Genomic DNA, 23,676 nt, shown 5'->3' on the forward strand with positions numbered 1-23,676 from the left:
GCTCAGCGTGCCGTGCCGGAACCAGATTAGGGCCTGAAGCCATCCTGCGGTGTTGTGGCCAGCTCACAAGAAAGCGAGTTGAAGAAAGGAGCTCAGGGGCACTGTATTTCACAAACCTGCAGAGTTATAAATGACAGCTATCGTCCAAAAATACACTGAAGTAAGGCTGCCAGGAGGACTTCAAAGCGGGGCAGAATTGCAGGAAACCGATTTCAGGAGGTTGACTGGAATTGCATTGAAAGCATAGGAAAAGAGGCAGAACGTCCACAATGATGCACTTGGCCAAAAAGGGCGTATGCATTTTTTCCTGAATATATTCAGGAAAAAACGCATACGCCCTTTTTGGCCAACCAAGCAAGCTTGCAAAGGAAATCTGCACTACAATGAAGTCTCACTTCCCCCCGGTCAAAAGGGCCATCTGAAAAAAGTGTAAAATCCAGAAAGGCAGGACAGGCCATGGAGAACTAGGAGCCTTGTTATGCTGATGGGCGGGATGTAAATTGCCAACAGACACTTGGGAGAAGTGTATGGTGTTTCCTGAAACATCTAAAAAACAAAGCAACAGAGCCTAGAGCACTTCCACTTATGGTCCTATAGCTTAGGGAAATTAAAATCAAAAAGACACAGCCACCCCAAAGTTTGGGACGCCTCTGTTTACAAGAACCTCGTTTACAGTACAAGTTCAACATCGCAGAAAGTGAAAAATGGATAAAGAAGTTTTGATATTTACTTACAAAGCAATATCACTCAGCAATGAAATCTGTGTCATCAGGCCCTTAGCAGCACAATGAGTGGATTCAGGTATGATGATTCTAACTGAAATAAGTCACACAGAAAAAGAAACATCATAAGATATCAATAATACACGGAATGTAAACTTGGCTACACAGGAACTGAATTACAGAAAAGAACAGGGTCTCAAATTTAGAAAACCAACTTATGCTTGCTTAAGGGTAAAGGTGAGTTGGGGTGCTGCATAAAACCAGAGATTGAAATGAGCACAGATAAAGTTCCTTAAGCCAAATATGGGATAGACAAGAGCTACTCCTTGCTCAACAAATTGGACTCAACACCCCATATTAAACGCCTAAGAATGTACCTGACTAGTAAGTATCTTAAAACCTATGGATTGCTATGTCTCTGAAAGAGAATCAAGCATGTGTACAGGGGCATAAACGCAGCAGTGATAGGATTGGAGAGGTTCGGTGAGCAAATGAAGACCCTTTGAAGTCATATTGCATGGTACCCATTCCACGGGTTTCAACTACCCAGGTTTAAGGTATTCTTCCTTCAGCTAAAACATGCATGTGGTACCTAGAGTATGATCAACCATGTGATCGGGAGACGTGTTCAAATACGTCTCAGTTTTCGTACCCTGGTACTCGGGTGCAATATTCCAGACGCTTTACTAACACTCTCCCGACTTGGAGAGTCAGTCCCTTTAACCTCCTGTTTGGCCCAGTTTGCAATTTCTGCGGAAGATGAACAGGAATAGGGAGAACCTATGAGAGACTAGCTGGAGGTGTCTGGACGGGCAAATTTAACTCTCATTTCCCACCAGGAAGAGGAATTAACCAAAGGCTCAGCGTGCCGTGCCGGAACCAGATTAGGGCCTGAAGCCATCCTGCGGTGTTGCGGCCAGCTCACAAGAAAGCAAGTTGAAGAAAGGAGCTCTGGGGCACTGTAATTCACAAACCTGCAGAATTATAAATGACAGCTATCGTCCAAAAATAGACTGAAGTAAGGCTGCCAAGAGGACTTGAAAGCGGGGCAGAATTGCAGGAAACCGATTTCAGGAGGTAGACTGGAATTGCATTGAAAGCATAGGAAAAGAGGCAGAACGTCCACAATGATGCGCTTGGCCAAAAAGGGCGTATGCGTTTTTTCCTGAATATATTCAGGAAAAATCGCATACGCCCGTTTTGGCCAACCAAGCAAGCTTGCAAAGGAAATCTGCACTACAATGAAGTCTCACTTCCCCCCGGTCAAAACGGTCATCTGAAAATAGTGTAAAATCCAGAAAGGCAGGACAGGCCATGGAGAACTGGGAGCCTTGTTATGCTGATGGGTGGGATGTAAATTGCCAACAGACACTCGGGAGAAGTGTATGGTGTTTCCTGAAACATCTAAAAAACAAAGCAACAGAGCCGAGGGCACTTCCACTTATGGTCCTATAGCTAAGGGAAATTAAAATCAAAAAGACACAGCCACCCCAAAGTTTGGGACGCCTCTGTTTACAAGAACCTCGTTTACCGTACAAGTTCAATATCACAGAAAGTGAAAAATGGATAAAGAACTTGTGGTACTTACGTACAATGCAGTATCACTCAGCAATGAAATCTATGTCATCAGGCCCTTAGCAGCATAATGAGTGGATTCAGGTACAATGATTCTAACTGAAATAAGTCACACAGAAAAAGAAACATCATAAGATATCACTAATACACGGAATGTAAACTTGGCTACACAGGAATTGAATTCCAAAACAGAACAGGGTCTCAAATTTAGAAAACCAACTTATGCTTGCTTAAGGGGAAAGGTGAGTTGGGGAGCTGCATAAAACCAGAGATTGAAATGAGGACAGATAAAGTTCCTTAAGCCAAATATGGAATAGACAAGAGCTACTCTTTGCTCAAGGAAATGGACTCAACAACCCATATTAAAAGCCTAAGAATGTACCTGACTAGTAAGTATCTTAAAACCTATGGATTGCTATGTCTCCAAAAGAGAATCAAGCATGTGTACAGGGGCATAAACGCAGCAGTGATAGGATTGGAGAGGTTCGGTGAGCAAATGAAGACCCTTTGAAGTCATATTGCAATTTACCCATTCCACGGGTCTCAACTCTCCAGGTTTAAGGGATTCTTCCTTCAGCTAAAACATGCATGTGAAACCCAGGGTATGATCAACCGTGTGATCAGGAGACGTGTTCAAATATGTCTCAGTTTTCGTATGCTGGTACTCGGGTGCAACATTCCAGACGCTTTACTAACACTCTCCCGACTTGGAGAGTCAGTGCCTTTAACCTCCTGTTTGGCCCAGTTTGCAATTTCTGCAGAAGATGAACAGGAATAGGGAGAACCAATGAGAGACTAGCTGGAGGTGTCTGGACGGGCAAATTTAACTCTCATTTCCCAGCAGGAAGAGGAATTAACCAAAGGCTCAGCGTGCCGTGCCGGAACCAGATTAGGGCCTGAAGCCATCCTGCGGTGTTGCGGCCAGGTCACAAGAAAGCGAGTTGAAGAAAGGAGCTCAGGGGCACTGTAATTCACAAACCTGCAGAGTTATAAATGACAGCTATCGTCCAAAAATATACTGAAGTAAGGCTGCCAAGAGGACTTGAAAGCGGGGCAGAATTGCAGGAAACCGATTTCAGGAGGTAGACTGGAATTGCATTGAAAGCATAGGAAAAGAGGCAGAACGTCCACAATGATGCACTTGGCCAAAAAGGGCGTATGCGTTTTTTCCTGAATATATTCAGGAAAAAACGCATACGCCCTTTTTGGCCAACCAAGCAAGCTTGCAAAGGAAATCTGCACTACAATGAAGTCTCACTTCCCCCCGGTCAAAAGGGCCATCTGAAAAAAGTGTAAAGTCCAGAAAGGCAGGACAGGCCATGGAGAACTGGGAGCCTTGTTATGCTGATGGGCGGGATGTAAATTGCCAACAGGCACTCGGGAGAAGTGTATGGTGTTTCCTGAAACATCTAAAAAACAAAGCAACAGAGCCGAGGGCACTTCCACTTATGGTCCTATAGCTTAGGGAAATTAAAATCAAAAAGACACAGCCACCCCAAAGTTTGGGACGCCTCTGTTTACAAGAACCCCATTTACCGTACAAGTTCAATATCGCAGAAAGTGAAAAATGGATGAAGAAGTTGTGGTACTTACGTACAATGCAATATCACTCAGCAATGAAATCTATGTCATCAGGCCCGTAGCAGCACAATGAGTGGATTCAGGTATGATGATTCTAACTGAAATAAGTCACACAGAAAAAGAAACATCATAAGATATCAGTAATACACGGAATGTAAACTTGGCTACACAGGAACTGAATTACAGAACAGAACAGGGTCTCAAATTTAGAAAACCAACTTATGCTTGCTTAAGGGGAAAGGTGAGTTGGGGTGCTGCATAAAACCAGAGATTGAAATGAGCACAGATAAAGTTCCTTAAGCCAAATATGGAATAGACAAGAGTTACTCCTTGCTCAACGAAATGGACACAAGACCGCATATTAAACGCCATAGAATGTTCCTGACTAGTAAGTATCTTAAAACCTATGGATTGCTATGTCTCTGAAAGAGAATCAAGCATGTGTACAGGGGCATAAACGCAGCAGTGATAGGATTGGAGAGGTTCGGTGAGCAAATGAAGACCCTTTGAAGTCATATTGCATGGTACCCATTCCACGGGTTTCAACTACCCAGGTTTAAGGTATTCTTCCTTCAGCTAAAACATGCATGTGGTACCTAGAGTGTGATCAACCATGTGATCGGGAGACGTGTTCAAATACGTCTCAGTTTTCGTACCCTGGTACTCGGGTGCAATATTCCAGACGCTTTACTAACACTCTCCCGACTTGGAGAGTCAGTCCCTTTAACCTCCTGTTTGGACCAGTTTGCAATTTCTGCGGAAGATGAACAGGAATAGGGAGAACCTATGAGAGACTAGCTGGAGGTGTCTGGACGGGCAAATTTAACTCTCATTTCCCACCAGGAAGAGGAATTAACCAAAGGCTCTGCGTGCCGTGCCGGAACCAGATTAGGGCCTGAAGCCATCCTGCGGTGTTGCGGCCAGCTCACAAGAAAGCAAGTTGAAGAAAGGAGCTCTGGGGCACTGTAATTCACAAACCTGCAGAATTATAAATGACAGCTATCGTCCAAAAATAGACTGAAGTAAGGCTGCCAAGAGGACTTGAAAGCGGGGCAGAATTGCAGGAAACCGATTTCAGGAGGTAGACTGGAATTGCATTGAAAGCATAGGAAAAGAGGCAGAACGTCCACAATGATGCACTTGGCCAAAAAGGGCGTATGCGTTTTTTCCTGAATATATTCAGGAAAAATCGCATACGCCCGTTTTGGCCAACCAAGCAAGCTTGCAAAGGAAATCTGCACTACAATGAAGTCTCACTTCCCCCCAGTCAAAACGGTCATCTGAAAATAGTGTAAAATCCAGAAAGGCAGGACAGGCCATGGAGAACTGGGAGCCTTGTTATGCTGATGGGTGGGATGTAAATTGCCAACAGACACTCGGGAGAAGTGTATGGTGTTTCCTGAAACATCTAAAAAACAAAGCAACAGAGCCGAGGGCACTTCCACTTATGGTCCTATAGCTAAGGGAAATTAAAATCAAAAAGACACAGCCACCCCAAAGTTTGGGACGCCTCTGTTTACAAGAACCTCGTTTACCGTACAAGTTCTATATCACAGAAAGTGAAAAATGGATAAAGAACTTGTGGTACTTACGTACAATGCAGTATCACTCAGCAATGAAATCTATGTCATCAGGCCCTTAGCAGCATAATGAGTGGATTCAGGTACAATGATTCTAACTGAAATAAGTCACACAGAAAAAGAAACATCATAAGATATCACTAATACACGGAATGTAAACTTGGCTACACAGGAATTGAATTACAGAACAGAACAGGGTCTCAAATTTAGAAAACCAACTTATGCTTGCTTAAGGGGAAAGGTGAGTTGCGGAGCTGCATAAAACCAGAGATTGAAATGAGCACAGATAAAGTTCCTTAAGCCAAATATGGAATAGACAAGAGCTACTCCTTGCTCAAGGAAATGGACTCAACAACCCATATTAAATGCCTAAGAATGTACCTGACTAGTAAGTATCTTAAAACCTATGGATTGCTATGTCTCCAAAAGAGAATCAAGCATGTGTACAGGGGCATAAACGCAGCAGTGATAGGATTGGAGAGGTTCTGTGAGCAAATGAAGACCCTTTGAAGTCATATTGCATGGTACCCATTCCACGGGTCTCAACTCTCCAGGTTTAAGGGATTCTTCCTTCAGCTAAAACATGCATGTGAAACCCAGGGTATGATCAACCGTGTGATCGGGAGACGTGTTCAAATATGTCTCAGTTTTCGTATGCTGGTACTCGGGTGCAACATTCCAGACGCTTTACTAACACTCTCCCGACTTGGAGAGTCAGTGCCTTTAACCTCCTGTTTGGCCCAGTTTGCAATTTCTGCGGAAGATGAACAGGAATAGGGAGAACCAATGAGAGACTAGCTGGAGGTGTCTGGACGGGCAAATTTAACTCTCATTTCCCAGCAGGAAGAGGAATTAACCAAAGGCTCAGCGTGCCGTGCCGGAACCAGATTAGGGCCTGAAGCCATCCTGCGGTGTTGCGGCCAGCTCACAAGAAAGCGAGTTGAAGAAAGGAGCTCAGGGGCACTGTAATTCACAAACCTGCAGAGTTATAAATGACAGCTATCGTCCAAAAATATACTGAAGTAAGGCTGCCAAGAGGACTTGAAAGCGGGGCAGAATTGCAGGAAACCGATTTCAGGAGGTAGACTGGAATTGCATTGAAAGCATAGGAAAAGAGGCAGAACGTCCACAATGATGCACTTGGCCAAAAAGGGCGTATGCGTTTTTTCCTGAATATATTCAGGAAAAAACGCATACGCCCTTTTTGGCCAACCAAGCAAGCTTGCAAAGGAAATCTGCACTACAATGAAGTCTCACTTCCCCCCGGTCAAAAGGGCCATCTGAAAAAAGTGTAAAGTCCAGAAAGGCAGGACAGGCCATGGAGAACTGGGAGCCTTGTTATGCTGATGGGTGGGATGTAAATTGCCAACAGACACTCGGGAGAAGTGTATGGTGTTTCCTGAAACATCTAAAAAACAAAGCAACAGAGCCGAGGGCACTTCCACTTATGGTCCTATAGCTAAGGGAAATTAAAATCAAAAAGACACAGCCACCCCAAAGTTTGGGACGCCTCTGTTTACAAGAACCTCGTTTACCGTACAAGTTCAATATCACAGAAAGTGAAAAATGGATAAAGAACTTGTGGTACTTACGTACAATGCAGTATCACTCAGCAATGAAATCTATGTCATCAGGCCCTTAGCAGCACAATGAGTGGATTCAGGTACGATGATTCTAACTGAAATAAGTCACACAGAAAAAGAAACATCATAAGATATCACTAATACACGGAATGTAAACTTGGCTACACAGGAACTGAATTCCAAAACAGAACAGGGTCTCAAATTTAGAAAACCAACTTATGCTTGCTTAAGGGGAAAGGTGAGTTGGGGTGCTGCATAAAACCAGAGATTGAAATGAGCACAGATAAAGTTTCTTAAGCCAAATATGGAATAGACAAGAGCTACTCATTGCTCAACGAAATGGACTCAACACCCCATATTAAACGCCTAAGAATGTACCTGACTGTAAGTATCTTAAAACCTATGGATTGCTATGTCTCCAAAAGAGAATCAACCGTGTGTACAGGGGCATAAACGCAGCAGTGATAGGATTGGAGAGGTTCGGTGAGCAAATGAAGACCCTTTGAAGTCATATTGCATGGTACCCATTCCACGGGTTTCAACTACCCAAGTTTAAGGTATTCTTCCTTCAGATAAAACATGCATGTGGAACCTAGAGTATGATCAACCATGTGATCGGGAGACGTGTTCAAATATGTCTCAGTTTTCGTAACCTGGTACTCGGGTGCAACATTCCAGACGCTTTACTAACACTCTCCCGACTTGGAGAGTCAGTCCCTTTAACCTCCTGTTTGGCCCAGTATGCAATTTCTGCGGAAGATGAACAGGAATAGGTAGAACCAATGAGAGGCTAGCTGGAGGTGTCTGGACGGGAAAATTTAACTCTCATTTCCCACCAGGAAGAGGAAATAACCAAAGGCTCAGCGTGCCGTGCCCGAACCAGATTAGGGCCTTAAGCCATCCTGCGGTGTTGCGGCCAGGTCACAAGAAAGGGAGTTGAAGAAAGGAGCTCAGGGGCACTGTAATTCACAAACCTGCAGAGTTATAAATGACAGCTATCGTCCAAAAATATACTGAAGTAAGGCTGCCAAGAGGACTTGAAAGCGGGGCAGAATTGCAGGAAACCGATTTCAGGAGGTAGAATGGAATTGCACTGAAAGCATAGGAAAAGAGGCAGAGCGTCCACAATGATGCACTTGGCCAAAAAGGGCGTATGCGTTTTTTCCTGAATATATTCAGGAAAAAACGCATACGCCCTTTTTGGCCAACCAAGCAAGCTTGCAAAGGAAATCTGCACTACAATGAAGTCTCACTTCCCCCCGGTCAAAAGGGACATCTGAAAAAAGTGTAAAATCCAGAAAGGCAGGACAGGCCATGGAGAACTGGGAGCCTTGTTATGCTGATGGGCGGGATGTAAATTGCCAACAGACACTCGGGAGAAGTGTATGGTGTTTCCTGAAACATCTAAAAAACAAAGCAACAGAGCCTAGGTCACTTCCACTTATGGTCCTATAGCTTAGGGAAATTAAAATCATAAAGACACAGCCACCCCAAAGTTTGGGACAGCTCTGTTTACAAGAACCTCGCTTGCAGTACAAGTTCAACATCGCAGAAAGTGAAAAATGGATAAAGAAGTTGTGGTATTTACTTACAAAGCAATATCACTCAGCAATGAAATCTATGTCATCAGGCCCTTAGCAGCATAATGAGTGGATTCAGGTACGATGAATCTAACTGAAATAAGTCACACAGAAAAAGAAACATCATAAGATATCACTAATACACGGAATGTAAACTTGGCTACACAGGAACTGAATTCCAAAACAGAACAGGGTCTCAAATTTAGAAAACCAACTTATGCTTGCTTAAGGGTAAAGGTGAGTTGGGGTGCTGCATAAAACCAGAGATTGAAATGAGCACAGATAAAGTTCCTTAAGCCAAATATGGAATAGACAAGAGCTACTCCTTGCTCAACGAAATGGACTCAACACCCCATATTAAACGCCTAAGAATGTACCTGACTGTAAGTATCTTAAAACCTATGGATTGCTATGTCTCCAAAAGAGAATCAAGCGTGTGTACAGGGGCATGAACGCAGCAGTGAGAGGATTGGAGAGGTTCGGTGAGTAAATGAAGACCCTTTGAAATCAAATTGCATGGTACCCATTACACGGGTCTCAACTCTCCAGGTTTAAGGTATTCTTCCTTCAGCTAAAACATGCATGTGGAACCCAGAGTATGATCAACCGTGTGAACGGGAGACGTGTTCAAATATGTCTCAGTTTTCCTCCCCTGGTACTCGGGTGCAACATTCCAGACGCTTTACTAACACTCTCCCCACTTGGAGAGTCAGCGCCTTTAACCTCCTGTTTGGCCCAGTTTGCAATTTCTGCGGAAGATGAACAGGAATAGGGAGAACTAATGAGAGACAAGCTGGAGGTGTCCAGACGGGCAAATTTAACTCTCATTTCCCACCAGGAAGAGGAAATAACCAAAGGCTCAGCGTGCCATGCCGGAAGCAGATTAGGGCCTGAAACCATCCTGCGGTATTGCGGCCAGGTCACAAGAAAGCGAGTTGAAGAAAGGAGCTCAGGGGCACTGTAATTCACAAACCTCTAGAGTTATAAATGACAGCTATCGTCCAAAAATATACTGAAGTAAGGCTGCCAAGAGGACTTCAAAGCGGGGCAGAATTGCAGGAAACCGATTTCACGAGGTAGACTGGAATTGCATTGAAAGCATAGGAAAAGAGGCAGCACGTCCACAATGATGCACTTGGCCAAAAAGGGTGTATGCGTTTTTTCCTGAATATATTCAGGAAAAAACGCATAAGCACTTTTTGGCCAACCAAGCAAGCTTGCAAAGGAAATCTGCACTACAATGAAGTCTCACTTCCCCCCGGTCAAAAGGGCCATATGAAAAAAGTGTAAAATCCAGAAAGGCAGGACAGGCCATGGAGAACTGGGAGCCTTGTTATGCTGATGGGCGGGATGTAAATTGCCAACAGACACTTGGGAGAAGTGTATGGTGTTTCCTGAAACATCTAAAAAACAAAGCAACAGAGCCTAGGGCACTTCCACTTATGGTCCTATAGCTTAGGGAAATTAAAATCAAAAAGACACAGCCACCCCAAAGTTTGGGACGCCTCTGTTTACAAGAACCTCATTTACAGTACAAGGTCAACATCGCAGAAAGTGAAAAATGGATAAAGAAGTTGTGGTATTTACTTACAAAGCAATATCACTCAGCAATGAAATCTATGTCATCAGGCCCTTAGCAGCACAATGAGTGGATTCAGGTATGATGATTCTAACTGAAATAAGTCACACAGAAAAAGAAACATCATAAGATATCAGTAATACACGGAATGTAAACTTGGCTACACAGGAACTGAATTCCAAAACAGAACAGGGTCTCAAATTTAGAAAACCAACTTATGCTTGCTTAAGGGGAAAGGTGAGTTGGGGTGCTGCATAAAACCAGAGATCGAAATCAGCACAGATAAAGTTCCTTAAGCCAAATATGGAATAGACAAGAGCTACTCCTTGCTCAACGAAATGGACTCAACACCGCATATTAAACGCCTAAGAATGTACCTGACTAGTAAGTATCTTAAAACCTATGGATTGCTATGTCTCCGAAAGGGAATCAAGCATGTGTACAGGGGCATAAACGCAGCAGTGATAGGATTGGAGAGGTTCGGTGAGCAAATGAAGACCCTTTGAAGTCATATTGCATGGTATCCATTCCACGGGTTTCACCTACCCAGGTTTAAGGTATTCTTCCTTCAGCTAAAACATGCATGTGGAACCTAGAGTATGATCAACCATGTGATTGGGAGACGTGTTCAAATATGTCTCAGTTTTCGTACCCTGGTACTCGGGGGCAACATTCCAGACGCTTTACTAACACTCTCCCCACTTGGAGAGTCAGTCCCTTTAACCTCCTGTTTGGCCCAGTTTGCAATTTCTGCGGAAGATGAACAGGAATAGGGAGAACCAATGAGAGACTAGCTGGAGGTGTCTGGACGGGCAAATTTAACTCTCATTTCCCACCAGGAAGAGGAATTAACGAAAGGCTCACCATGCCGTACCGGAACCAGATTAGGGCCTGAAGCCATCCTGTGGTGTTGCGGCCAGCTCACAAGAAAGCGAGTTGAAGAAAGGAGCTCAGGGGCACTGTAATTCACAAACCTGCAGAGTTATAAATGACAGCTATCGTCCAAAAATAGACTGAAGGAAGGCTGCCAAGAGGACTTGAAAGCGGGGCAGAATTTCAGGAAACCGATTTCAGGAGGTAGACTGGAATTGCATTGAAAGCATAGGAAAAGAGGCAGAACGTCCACAATGATGCACTTGGCCAAAAAGGGCGTATGCGTTTTTTCCTGAATATATTCAGGAAAAATCGCATACGCCCGTTTTGGCCAACCAAGCAAGCTTGCAAAGGAAATCTGCACTACAATGAAGTCTCACTTCCCCCCGGTCAAAACGGTCATCTGAAAATAGTGTAAAATCCAGAAAGGCAGGACAGGCCATGGAGAACTGGGAGCCTTGTTATGCTGATGGGTGGGATGTAAATTGCCAACAGACACTCGGGAGAAGTGTATGGTGTTTCCTGAAACATCTAAAAAACAAAGCAACAGAGCCGAGGGCACTTCCACTTATGGTCCTATAGCTAAGGGAAATTAAAATCAAAAAGACACAGCCACCCCAAAGTTTGGGACGCCTCTGTTTACAAGAACCTCGTTTACCGTACAAGTTCAATATCACAGAAAGTGAAAAATGGATAAAGAACTTGTGGTACTTACGTACAATGCAATATCACTCAGCAATGAAATCTATGTCATCAGTCCCGTAGCAGCACAATGAGTGGATTCAGGTATGATGATTCTAACTGAAATAAGTCACACAGAAAAAGAAACATCATAAGATATCAGTAATACACGGAATGTAAACTTGGCTACACAGGAACTGAATTACAGAACAGAACAGGGTCTCAAATTTAGAAAACCAACTTATGCTTGCTTAAGGGGAAAGGTGAGTTGGGGTGCTGCATAAAACCAGAGATTGAAATGAGCACAGATAAAGTTCCTTAAGCCAAATATGGAATAGACAAGAGTTACTCCTTGCTCAACGAAATGGACACAAGACCGCATATTAAACGCCATAGAATGTTCCTGACTAGTAAGTATCTTAAAACCTATGGATTGCTATGTCTCTGAAAGAGAATCAAGCATGTGTACAGGGGCATAAACGCAGCAGTGATAGGATTGGAGAGGTTCGGTGAGCAAATGAAGACCCTTTGAAGTCATATTGCATGGTACCCATTCCACGGGTTTCAACTGCCCAGGTTTAAGGTATTCTTCCTTCAGCTAAAACATGCATGTGGTACCTAGAGTATGATCAACCATGTGATCGGGAGACGTGTTCAAATACGTCTCAGTTTTCGTACCCGGGTACTCGGGTGCAATATTCCAGACGCTTTACTAACACTCTCCCGACTTGGAGAGTCAGTCCCTTTAACCTCCTGTTTGGACCAGTTTGCAATTTCTGCGGAAGATGAACAGGAATAGGGAGAACCTATGAGAGACTAGCTGGAGGTGTCTGGACGGGCAAATTTAACTCTCATTTCCCACCAGGAAGAGGAATTAACCAAAGGCTCAGCGTGCCGTGCCGGAACCAGATTAGGGCCTGAAGCCATCCTGCGGTGTTGTGGCCAGCTCACAAGAAAGCAAGTTGAAGAAAGGAGCTCAGGGGCACTGTAATTCACAAACCTGCAGAATTATAAATGACAGCTATCGTCCAAAAATAGACTGAAGTAAGGCTGCCAAGAGGACTTGAAAGCGGGGCAGAATTGCAGGAAACCGATTTCAGGATGTAGACTGGAATTGCATTGAAAGCATAGGAAAAGAGGCAGAACGTCCACAATGATGCACTTGGCCAAAAAGTGCGTATGCGTTTTTTCCTGAATATATTCAGGAAAAATCGCATACGCCCGTTTAGGCCAACCAAGCAAGCTTGCAAAGGAAATCTGCACTACAATGAAGTCTCACTTCCCCCCGGTCAAAACGGTCATCTGAAAATAGTGTAAAATCCAGAAAGGCAGGACAGGCCATGGAGAACTGGGAGACTTGTTATGCTGATGGGTGGGATGTAAATTGCCAACAGACACTCGGGAGAAGTGTATGGTGTTTCCTGAAACATCTAAAAAACAAAGCAACAGAGCCGAGGGCACTTCCACTTATGGTCCTATAGCTAAGGGAAATGAAAATCAAAAAGACACAGCCACCCCAAAGTTTGGGACGCCTCTGTTTACAAGAACCTCGTTTACCGTACAAGTTCAATATCACAGAAAGTGAAAAATGGATAAAGAACTTGTGGTACTTACGTACAATGCAGTATCACTCAGCAATGAAATCTATGTCATCAGGCCCTTAGCAGCATAATGAGTGGATTCAGGTACAATGATTCTAACTGAAATAAGTCACACAGAAAAAGAAACATCATAAGATATCACTAATACACGGAATGTAAACTTGGCTACACAGGAATTGAATTACAGAACAGAACAGGGTCTCAAATTTAGAAAACCAACTTATGCTTGCTTAAGGGGAAAGGTGAGTTGGGGAGCTGCATAAAACCAGAGATTGAAATGAGCACAGATAAAGTTCCTTAAGCCAAATATGGAATAGACAAGAGCTACTCCTTGCTCAAGGAAATGGACTCAACAACCCATATTAAAAGCCTAAGAATGTACCTGACTAGTAAGTATCTTAAAACCTATGGATTGCTATGTCTCCAAAAGAGAATCAAGCATGTGTACAGGGGCATAAACGCAGCAGTGATAGGATTGGAGAGGTTCGGTGAGCAAATGAAGACCCTTTGAAGTCATATTGCAATTTACCCATTCCACGGGTCTCAACTCTCCAGGTTTAAGGGATTCTTCCTTCAGCTAAAACATGCATGTGAAACCCAGGGTATGATCAACCGTGTGATCGGGAGACGTGTTCAAATATGTCTCAGTTTTCGTATGCTGGTACTCGGGTGCAACATTCCAGACGCTTTACTAACACTCTCCTGACTTGGAGAGTCAGTGCCTTTAACCTCCTGTTTGGCCCAGTTTGCAATTTCTGCGGAAGATGAACAGGAATAGGGAGAACCAATGAGAGACTAGCTGGAGGTGTCTGGACGGGCAAATTTAACTCTCATTTCCCAGCAGGAAGAGGAATTAACCAAAGGCTCAGCGTGCCGTGCCGGAACCAGATTAGGGCCTGAAGCCATCCTGCGGTGTTGCGGCCACCTCACAAGAAAGCGAGTTGAAGAAAGGAGCTCAGGGGCACTGTAATTCACAAACCTGCAGAGTTATAAATGACAGCTATCGTCCAAAAATAGACTGAAGTAAGGCTGCCAAGAGGACTTGAAAGCGGGGCAGAATTGCAGGAAACCGATTTCAGGAGTTAGAATGGAATTGCACTGAAAGCATAGGAAAAGAGGTAGAGCGTCCACATGATGCACTTGGCCAAAAAGGGCGTATGCGTTTTTTCCTGAATATATTCAGGAAAAAACGCATACGCCCTTTTTGGCCAACCAAGCAAACTTGCAAAGGAAATCTGCACTACAATGAAGTCTCACTTCCCCCAGGTCAAAAGGGACATCTGAAAAAAGTGTAAAATCCAGAAAGGCAGGACAGGCCATGGAGAACTGGGAGCCTTGTTATGCTGATGGGCGGGATGTAAATTGCCAACAGACACTCGGGAGAAGTGTATGGTGTTTCCTGAAACATCTAAAAAACAAAGCAACAGAGCCTAGGTCACTTCCACTTATGGTCCTATAGCTTAGGGAAATTAAAATCATACAGACACAGCCACCCCAGTGTTTGGAATGGCTCTGTTTACAAGAACCTCGCTTACAGTATAAGTTCAACATCGCAGAAAGTGAAAAATGGATAAAGAAGTTGTGGTATTTACTTACAAAGCAATATCACTCAGCAATGAAATCTATGTCATCAGGCCCTTAGCAGCACAATGAGTGGATTCAGGTACGATGATTCTAACTGAAATAAGTCACACAGAAAAAGAAACATCATAAGATATCACTAATACACGGAATGTAAACTTGGCTACACAGGAACTGAATTCCAAAACAGAACAGGGTCTCAAATTTAGAAAACCAACTTATGCTTGCTTAAGGGGAAAGGTGAGTTGGGGTGCTGCATAAAACCAGAGATTGAAATGAGCACAGATAAAGTTCCTTAAGCCAAATATGGAATAGACAAGAGCTACTCATTGCTCAACGAAATGGACTCAACACCCCATATTAAACGCCTAAGAATGTACCTGACTGTAAGTATCTTAAAACCTATGGATTGCTATGTCTCCAAAAGAGAATCAAGCGTGTGTACAGGGGCATAAACGCAGCAGTGATAGGATTGGAGAGGTTCGGTGAGCAAATGAAGACCCTTTGAAGTCATATTGCATGGTACCCATTCCACGGGTTTCAACTACCCAAGTTTAAGGTATTCTTCCTTCAGCTAAAACATGCATGTGGAACCTAGAGTATGATCAACCATGTGATCGGGAGACGTGTTCAAATATGTCTCAGTTTTCGTAACCTGGTACTCGGGTGCAACATTCCAGACGCTTTACGAACACTCTCCCGACTTGGAGAGTCAGTCCCTTTAACCTCCTGTTTGGCCCAGTATGCAATTTCTGCGGAAGATGAACAGGAATAGGTAGAACCAATGAGAGGCTAGCTGGAGGTGTCTGGACGGGAAAATTTAACTCTCATTTCCCACCAGGAAGAGGAAATAACCAAAGGCTCAGCGTGCCGTGCCCGAACCAGATTAGGGCCTTAAGCCATCCTGCGGTGTTGCGGCCAGGTCACAAGAAAGGGAGTTGAAGAAAGGAGCTCAGGGGCACTGTAATTCACAAACCTGCAGAGTTATAAATGACAGCTATCGTCCAAAAATATACTGAAGTAAGGCTGCCAAGAGGACTTGAAAGCGGGGCAGAATTGCAGGAGACCGATTTCAGGAGGTAGAATGGAATTGCACTGAAAGCATAGGAAAAGAGGCAGAGCGTCCACAATGATGCACTTGGCCAAAAAGGGCGTATGCGTTTTTTCCTGAATATATTCAGGAAAAAACGCATACGCCCTTTTTGGCCAACCAAGCAAACTTGCAAAGGAAATCTGCACTACAATGAAGTCTCACTTCCCCCAGGTCAAAAGGGACATCTGAAAAAAGTGTAAAATCCAGAAAGGCAGGACAGGCCATGGAGAACTGGGAGCCTTGTTATGCTGATGGGTGGGATGTAAATTGCCAACAGACACTCGGGAGAAGTGTATGGTGTTTCCTGAAACATCTAAAAAACAAAGCAACAGAGCCGAGGGCACTTCCACTTATGGTCCTATAGCTAAGGGAAATGAAAATCAAAAAGACACAGCCACCCCAAAGTTTGGGACGCCTCTGTTTACAAGAACCTCGTTTACCGTACAAGTTCAATATCACAGAAAGTGAAAAATGGATAAAGAACTTGTGGTACTTACGTACAATGCAGTATCACTCAGCAATGAAATCTATGTCATCAGGCCCTTAGCAGCATAATGAGTGGATTCAGGTACAATGATTCTAACTGAAATAAGTCACACAGAAAAAGAAACATCATAAGATATCACTAATACACGGAATGTAAACTTGGCTACACAGGAATTGAATTACAGAACAGAACAGGGTCTCAAATTTAGAAAACCAACTTATGCTTGCTTAAGGGGAAAGGTGAGTTGGGGAGCTGCATAAAACCAGAGATTGAAATGAGCACAGATAAAGTTCCTTAAGCCAAATATGGAATAGACAAGAGCTACTCCTTGCTCAAGGAAATGGACTCAACAACCCATATTAAAAGCCTAAGAATGTACCTGACTAGTAAGTATCTTAAAACCTATGGATTGCTATGTCTCCAAAAGAGAATCCAGCATGTGTACAGGGGCATAAACGCAGCAGTGATAGGATTGGAGAGGTTCGGTGAGCAAATGAAGACCCTTTGAAGTCATATTGCAATTTACCCATTCCACGGGTCTCAACTCTCCAGGTTTAAGGGATTCTTCCTTCAGCTAAAACATGCATGTGAAACCCAGGGTATGATCAACCGTGTGATCGGGAGACGTGTTCAAATATGTCTCAGTTTTCGTATGCTGGTACTCGGGTGCAACATTCCAGACGCTTTACTAACACTCTCCCGACTTGGAGAGTCAGTGCCTTTAACCTCCTGTTTGGCCCAGTTTGCAATTTCTGCGGAAGATGAACAGGAATAGGGAGAACCAATGAGAGACTAGCTGGAGGTGTCTGGACGGGCAAATTTAACTCTCATTTCCCAGCAGGAAGAGGAATTAACCAAAGGCTCAGCGTGCCGTGCCGGAACCAGATTAGGGCCTGAAGCCATCCTGCGGTGTTGCGGCCAGCTCACAAGAAAGCGAGTTGAAGAAAGGAGCTCAGGGGCACGGTAATTCACAAACCTGCAGAGTTATAAATGACAGCTATCGTCCAAAAATAGACTGAAGTAAGGCTGCCAAGAGGACTTGAAAGCGGGGCAGAATTGCAGGAAACCGATTTCAGGAGTTAGAATGGAATTGCACTGAAAGCATAGGAAAAGAGGCAGAGCGTCCACAATGATGCACTTGGCCAAAAAGGGCGTATGCGTTTTTTCCTGAATATATTCAGGAAAAAACGCATACGCCCTTTTTGGCCAACCAAGCAAACTTGCAAAGGAAATCTGCACTACAATGAAGTCTCACTTCCCCCAGGTCAAAAGGGACATCTGAAAAAAGTGTAAAATCCAGAAAGGCAGGACAGGCCATGGAGAACTGGGAGCCTTGTTATGCTGATGGGCGGGATGTAAATTGCCAACAGACACTCGGGAGAAGTGTATGGTGTTTCCTGAAACATCTAAAAAACAAAGCAACAGAGCCTAGGTCACTTCCACTTATGGTCCTATAGCTTAGGGAAATTAAAATCATAAAGACACAGCCACCCCAGTGTTTGGAATGGCTCTGTTTACAAGAACCTCGCTTACAGTATAAGTTCAACATCGCAGAAAGTGAAAAATGGATAAAGAAGTTGTGGTATTTACTTACAAAGCAATATCACTCAGCAATGAAATCTATGTCATCAGGCCCTTAGCAGCACAATGAGTGGATTCAGGTACGATGATTCTAACTGAAATAAGTCACACAGAAAAAGAAACATCATAAGATATCACTAATACACGGAATGTAAACTTGGCTACACAGGAACTGAATTCCAAAACAGAACAGGGTCTCAAATTTAGAAAACCAACTTATGCTTGCTTAAGGGGAAAGGTGAGTTGGGGTGCTGCATAAAACCAGAGATTGAAATGAGCACAGATAAAGTTCCTTAAGCCAAATATGGAATAGACAAGAGCTACTCATTGCTCAACGAAATGGACTCAACACCCCATATTAAACGCCTAAGAATGTACCTGACTGTAAGTATCTTAAAACCTATGGATTGCTATGTCTCCAAAAGAGAATCAAGCGTGTGTACAGGGGCATAAACGCAGCAGTGATAGGATTGGAGAGGTTCGGTGAGCAAATGAAGACCCTTTGAAGTCATATTGCAATTTACCCATTCCACGGGTCTCAACTCTCCAGGTTTAAGGGATTCTTCCTTCAGCTAAAACATGCATGTGAAACCCAGGGTATGATCAACCGTGTGATCGGGAGACGTGTTCAAATATGTCTCAGTTTTCGTATGCTGGTACTCGGGTGCAACATTCCAGACGCTTTACTAACACTCTCCCGACTTGGAGAGTCAGTCCCTTTAACCTCCTGTTTGGCCCAGTTTGCAATTTCTGCGGAAGATGAACAGGAATAGGGAGAACCAATGAGAGACTAGCTGGAGGTGTCTGGACGGGCAAATTTAACTCTCATTTCCCAGCAGGAAGAGGAATTAACCAAAGGCTCAGCGTGCCGTGCCGGAACCAGATTAGGGCCTGAAGCCATCCTGCGGTGTTGCGGCCAGCTCACAAGAAAGCGAGTTGAAGAAAGGAGCTCAGGGGCACTGTAATTCACAAACCTGCAGAGTTATAAATGACAGCTATCGTCCAAAAATAGACTGAAGTAAGGCTGCCAAGAGGACTTGAAAGCGGGGCAGAATTGCAGGAAACCGATTTCAGGAGTTAGAATGGAATTGCACTGAAAGCATAGGAAAAGAGGCAGAGCGTCCACAATGATGCACTTGGCCAAAAAGGGCGTATGCGTTTTTTCCTGAATATATTCAGGAAAAAACGCATACGCCCTTTTTGGCCAACCAAGCAAACTTGCAAAGGAAATCTGCACTACAATGAAGTCTCACTTCCCCCAGGTCAAAAGGGACATCTGAAAAAAGTGTAAAATCCAGAAAGGCAGGACAGGCCATGGAGAACTGGGAGCCTTGTTATGCTGATGGGCGGGATGTAAATTGCCAACAGACACTCGGGAGAAGTGTATGGTGTTTCCTGAAACATCTAAAAAACAAAGCAACAGAGCCTAGGTCACTTCCACTTATGGTCCTATAGCTTAGGGAAATTAAAATCATAAAGACACAGCCACCCCAGTGTTTGGAATGGCTCTGTTTACAAGAACCTCGCTTACAGTATAAGTTCAATATCGCAGAAAGTGAAAAATGGATAAAGAAGTTGTGGTATTTACTTACAAAGCAATATCACTCAGCAATGAAATCTATGTCATCAGGCCCTTAGCAGCACAATGAGTGGATTCAGGTACGATGATTCTAACTGAAATAAGTCACACAGAAAAAGAAACATCATAAGATATCACTAATACACGGAATGTAAACTTGGCTACACAGGAACTGAATTCCAAAACAGAACAGGGTCTCAAATTTAGAAAACCAACTTATGCTTGCTTAAGGGGAAAGGTGAGTTGGGGTGCTGCATAAAACCAGAGATCGAAATCAGCACAGATAAAGTTCCTTAAGCCAAATATGGAATAGACAAGAGCTACTCCTTGCTCAACGAAATGGACTCAACACCGCATATTAAACGCCTAAGAATGTACCTGACTAGTAAGTATCTTAAAACCTATGGATTGCTATGTCTCCGAAAGGGAATCAAGCATGTGTACAGGGGCATAAACGCAGCAGTGATAGGATTGGAGAGGTTCGGTGAGCAAATGAAGACCCTTTGAAGTCATATTGCATGGTATCCATTCCACGGGTTTCACCTACCCAGGTTTAAGGTATTCTTCCTTCAGCTAAAACATGCATGTGGAACCTAGAGTATGATCAACCATGTGATCGGGAGACGTGTTCAAATATGTCTCAGTTTTCGTACCCTGGTACTCGGGGGCAACATTCCAGATGCTTTACTAACACTCTCCCGACTTGGAGAGTCAGTCCCTTTAACCTCCTGTTTGGCCCAGTTTGCAATTTCTGCGGAAGATGAACAGGAATAGGGAGAACCAATGAGAGACTAGCTGGAGGTGTCTGGGCGGGCAAATTTAACTCTCATTTCCCACCAGGAAGAGGAATTAACGAAAGGCTCACCATGCCGTGCCGGAACCAGATTAGGGCCTGAAGCCATCCTGTGGTGTTGCGGCCAGCTCACAAGAAAGCGAGTTGAAGAAAGGAGCTCAGGGGCACTGTAATTCACAAACCTCTAGAGTTATAAATGACAGCTATCGTCCAAAAATAGACTGAAGGAAGGCTGCCAAGAGGACTTGAAAGCGGGGCAGAATTGCAGGAAACCGATTTCAGGAGGTAGACTGGAATTGCATTGAAAGCATAGGAAAAGAGGCAGAGCGTCCACAATGATGCACTTGGCCAAAAAGGGCGTATGCGTTTTTTCCTGAATATATTCAGGAAAAAACGCATACGCCCTTTTTGGCCAACCAAGCAAGCTTGCAAAGGAAATCTGCACTACAATGAAGTCTCACTTCCCCCCGGTCAAAAGGGCCATCTGAAAAAAGTGTAAAATCCAGAAGGGCAGGACAGGCCATGGAGAACTGGGAGCCTTGTTATGCTGATGGGCGGGATGTAAAATGCCAACAGACACTCGGGAGAAGTGTATGGTGTTTCCTGAAACATCTAAAAAACAAAGCAACAGAGCCTAGGGCACTTCCACTTATGGTCCTATAGCTTAGGGAAATTAAAATCAAAAAGACACAGCCACCCCAAAGTTTGGGACACCTCTGTTTACAAGAACCTCGTTTACCGTACAAGTTCAATATAACAGAAAGTGAAAAATGGATAAAGAACATGTGGTACTTACGTACAATTCAGTATCACTCAGCAATGAAATCTATGTCATCAGGCCCTTAGCAGCACAATGAGTGGATTCAGGTATGATGATTCTAACTAAAATAAGTCACACAGAAAAAGAAACATCATAAGATATCACTAATACACGGAATGTAAACTTGGCTACACAGGAACTGAATTCCAAAACAGAACAGGGTCTCAAATTTAGAAAACCAACTTATGCTTGCTTAAGGGGAAAGGTGAGTTGGGGTGCTGCATAAAACCAGAGATTGAAATGAGCACAGATAAAGTTCCTTAAGCCAAATATGGAATAGACAAGAGCTACTCCTTGCTCAACGAAATGGACTCAACACCGCATATTAAACGCCTAAGAATGTACCTGACTAGTAAGTATCTTAAAACCTATGGATTGCTATGTCTCTGAAAGGGAATCAAGCATGTGTACAGGGGCATAAACGCAGCAGTGATAGGATTGGAGAGGTTCGGTGAGCAAATGAAGACCCTTTGAAGTCATATTGCATGGTACCCATTACACGGGTTTCACCTACCCAGGTTTAAGGTATTCTTCCTTCAGCTAAAACATGCATGTGGAACCTAGAGTATGATCAACCATGTGATCGGGAGACATGTTCAAATATGTCTCAGTTTTCGTACCCTGGTACTCGGGGGCAACATTCCAGACGCTTTACTAACACTCTCCCGACTTGGAGAGTCAGTCCCTTTAACCTCCTGTTTGGCCCAGTTTGCAATTTCTGTGAAAGATGAACAGGAATAGGGAGAACCAATGAGAGACTAGCTGGAGGTGTCTGGACGGGCAAATTTAACTCTCATTTCCCACCAGGAAGAGGAATTAACGAAAGGCTCACCATGCCGTGCCGGAACCAGATTAGGGCCTGAAGCCATCCTGTGGTGTTGCGGCCAGCTCACAAGAAAGCGAGTTGAAGAAAGGAGCTCAGGGGCACTGTAATTCACAAACCTGCAGAGTTATAAATGACAGCTATCGTCCAAAAATATACTGAAGTAAGGTTGCCAAGAGGACTTGAAAGCGGGGCAGAATTTCAGGAAACCGATTTCAGGAGGTAGACTGGAATTGCATTGAAAGCATAGGAAAAGAGGCAGAACGTCCACAATGATGCACTTGGCCAAAAAGGGCGTATGAGGTTTTTCCTGAATATATTCAGGAAAAAACGCATACGCCCTTTTTGGCCAACCAAGCAAGCTTGCAAAGGAAATCTGCACTACAATGAAGTCTCACTTCCCCCCGGTCAAAAGGGCCATCTGAAAAAAGTGTAAAATCCAGAAAGGCAGGACAGGCCATGGAGAACTGGGAGCCTTGTTATGCTGATGGGCGGGATGTAAATTGCCAACAGACACTCGGGAGAAGTGTATGGTGTTTCCTGAAACATCTAAAAAACAAAGCAACAGAGCCTAGGGCACTTCCACCTATGGTCCTATAGCTTAGGGAAATTAAAATCAAAAAGACACAGCCACCCAAAAGTTTGGGACGCCTCTATTTACAAGAACCTCGTTTACAGTACAAGTTCAACATCGCAGAAAGTGAAAAATGGATAAAGAAGTTGTGGTATTTACTTACAAAGCAATATCAATCAGCAATGAAATCTATGTCATCAGGCCCTTAGCAGCACAATGAGTGGATTCAGGTATGATGATTCTAACTGAAATAAGTCACACAGAAAAAGAAACATCATAAGATATCAGTAATACACGGAATGTAAACTTGGCTACACAGGAACTGAATTCCAAAACAGAACAGGGTCTCAAATTTAGAAAACCAACTTATGCTTGCTTAAGGGGAAAGGTGAGTTGGGGTGCTGCATAAAACCAGAGATTGAAATGAGCACAGATAAAGTTCCTTAAGCCAAATATGGAATAGACAAGAGCTACTCCTTGCTCAACGAAATGGACTCAACACCGCATATTAAACGCCTAAGAATGTACCTGACTAGTAAGTATCTTAAAACCTATGGATTGCTATGTCTCCGAAAGAGAATCAAGCATGTGTACAGGGGCATAAACGCAGCAGTGATAGGATTGGAGAGGTTCGGTGAGCAAATGAAGACCCTTTGAAGTCATATTGCATGGTACCCATTCCACGGGTCTCAACTCTCCAGGTTTAAGGTATTCTTCCTTCAGCTAAAACATGCATGTGGAACCCAGAGTATGATCAACCATGTGAACGGGAGATGTGTTCAAATATGTCTCAGTTTTCCTCCACTGATACTTGGGGGCAACATTCCAGACGCTTTATTAACACTCTCCCCACTTAGAGAGTCAGCCCCTTTAACCTCCTGTTTCGCCCAGTTTGCAATTTCTGTGGAAGATGAACAGGAATAGGGAGAACCAATGAGAGACTAGCTGGAGGTGTCTGGACGGGCAAATTTAACTCTCATTTCCCACCAG

The 23,676-nt window shown here is 43.8% G+C and overlaps 1 long non-coding RNA gene across 2 annotated transcripts in view; it reads right to left on the reverse strand.

The window, feature by feature from the left end:
* The window catches only part of LOC307181391, a 1,281,417-nt gene that overhangs the window by 943,917 nt on the left and 313,824 nt on the right, over window positions 1-23,676 (reverse strand). The window contains exon 1 of one of the 2 annotated variants that reach the window (XR_013826640.1): window positions 22,850-22,897. The exons of the other annotated variant lie outside the window; for it this stretch is intronic. This is a non-coding gene — a long non-coding RNA (uncharacterized lncRNA). Of the gene's footprint in view, window positions 1-22,849; window positions 22,898-23,676 lie in introns of those variants that run through there. 2 annotated transcript variants of the gene reach the window in all.

The sequence above is a fragment of the Stenella coeruleoalba genome (assembly GCF_951394435.1).
Source record: "Stenella coeruleoalba genome assembly, contig: scaffold_63, whole genome shotgun sequence".
Lineage (NCBI taxonomy): Eukaryota > Metazoa > Chordata > Mammalia > Artiodactyla > Delphinidae > Stenella > Stenella coeruleoalba.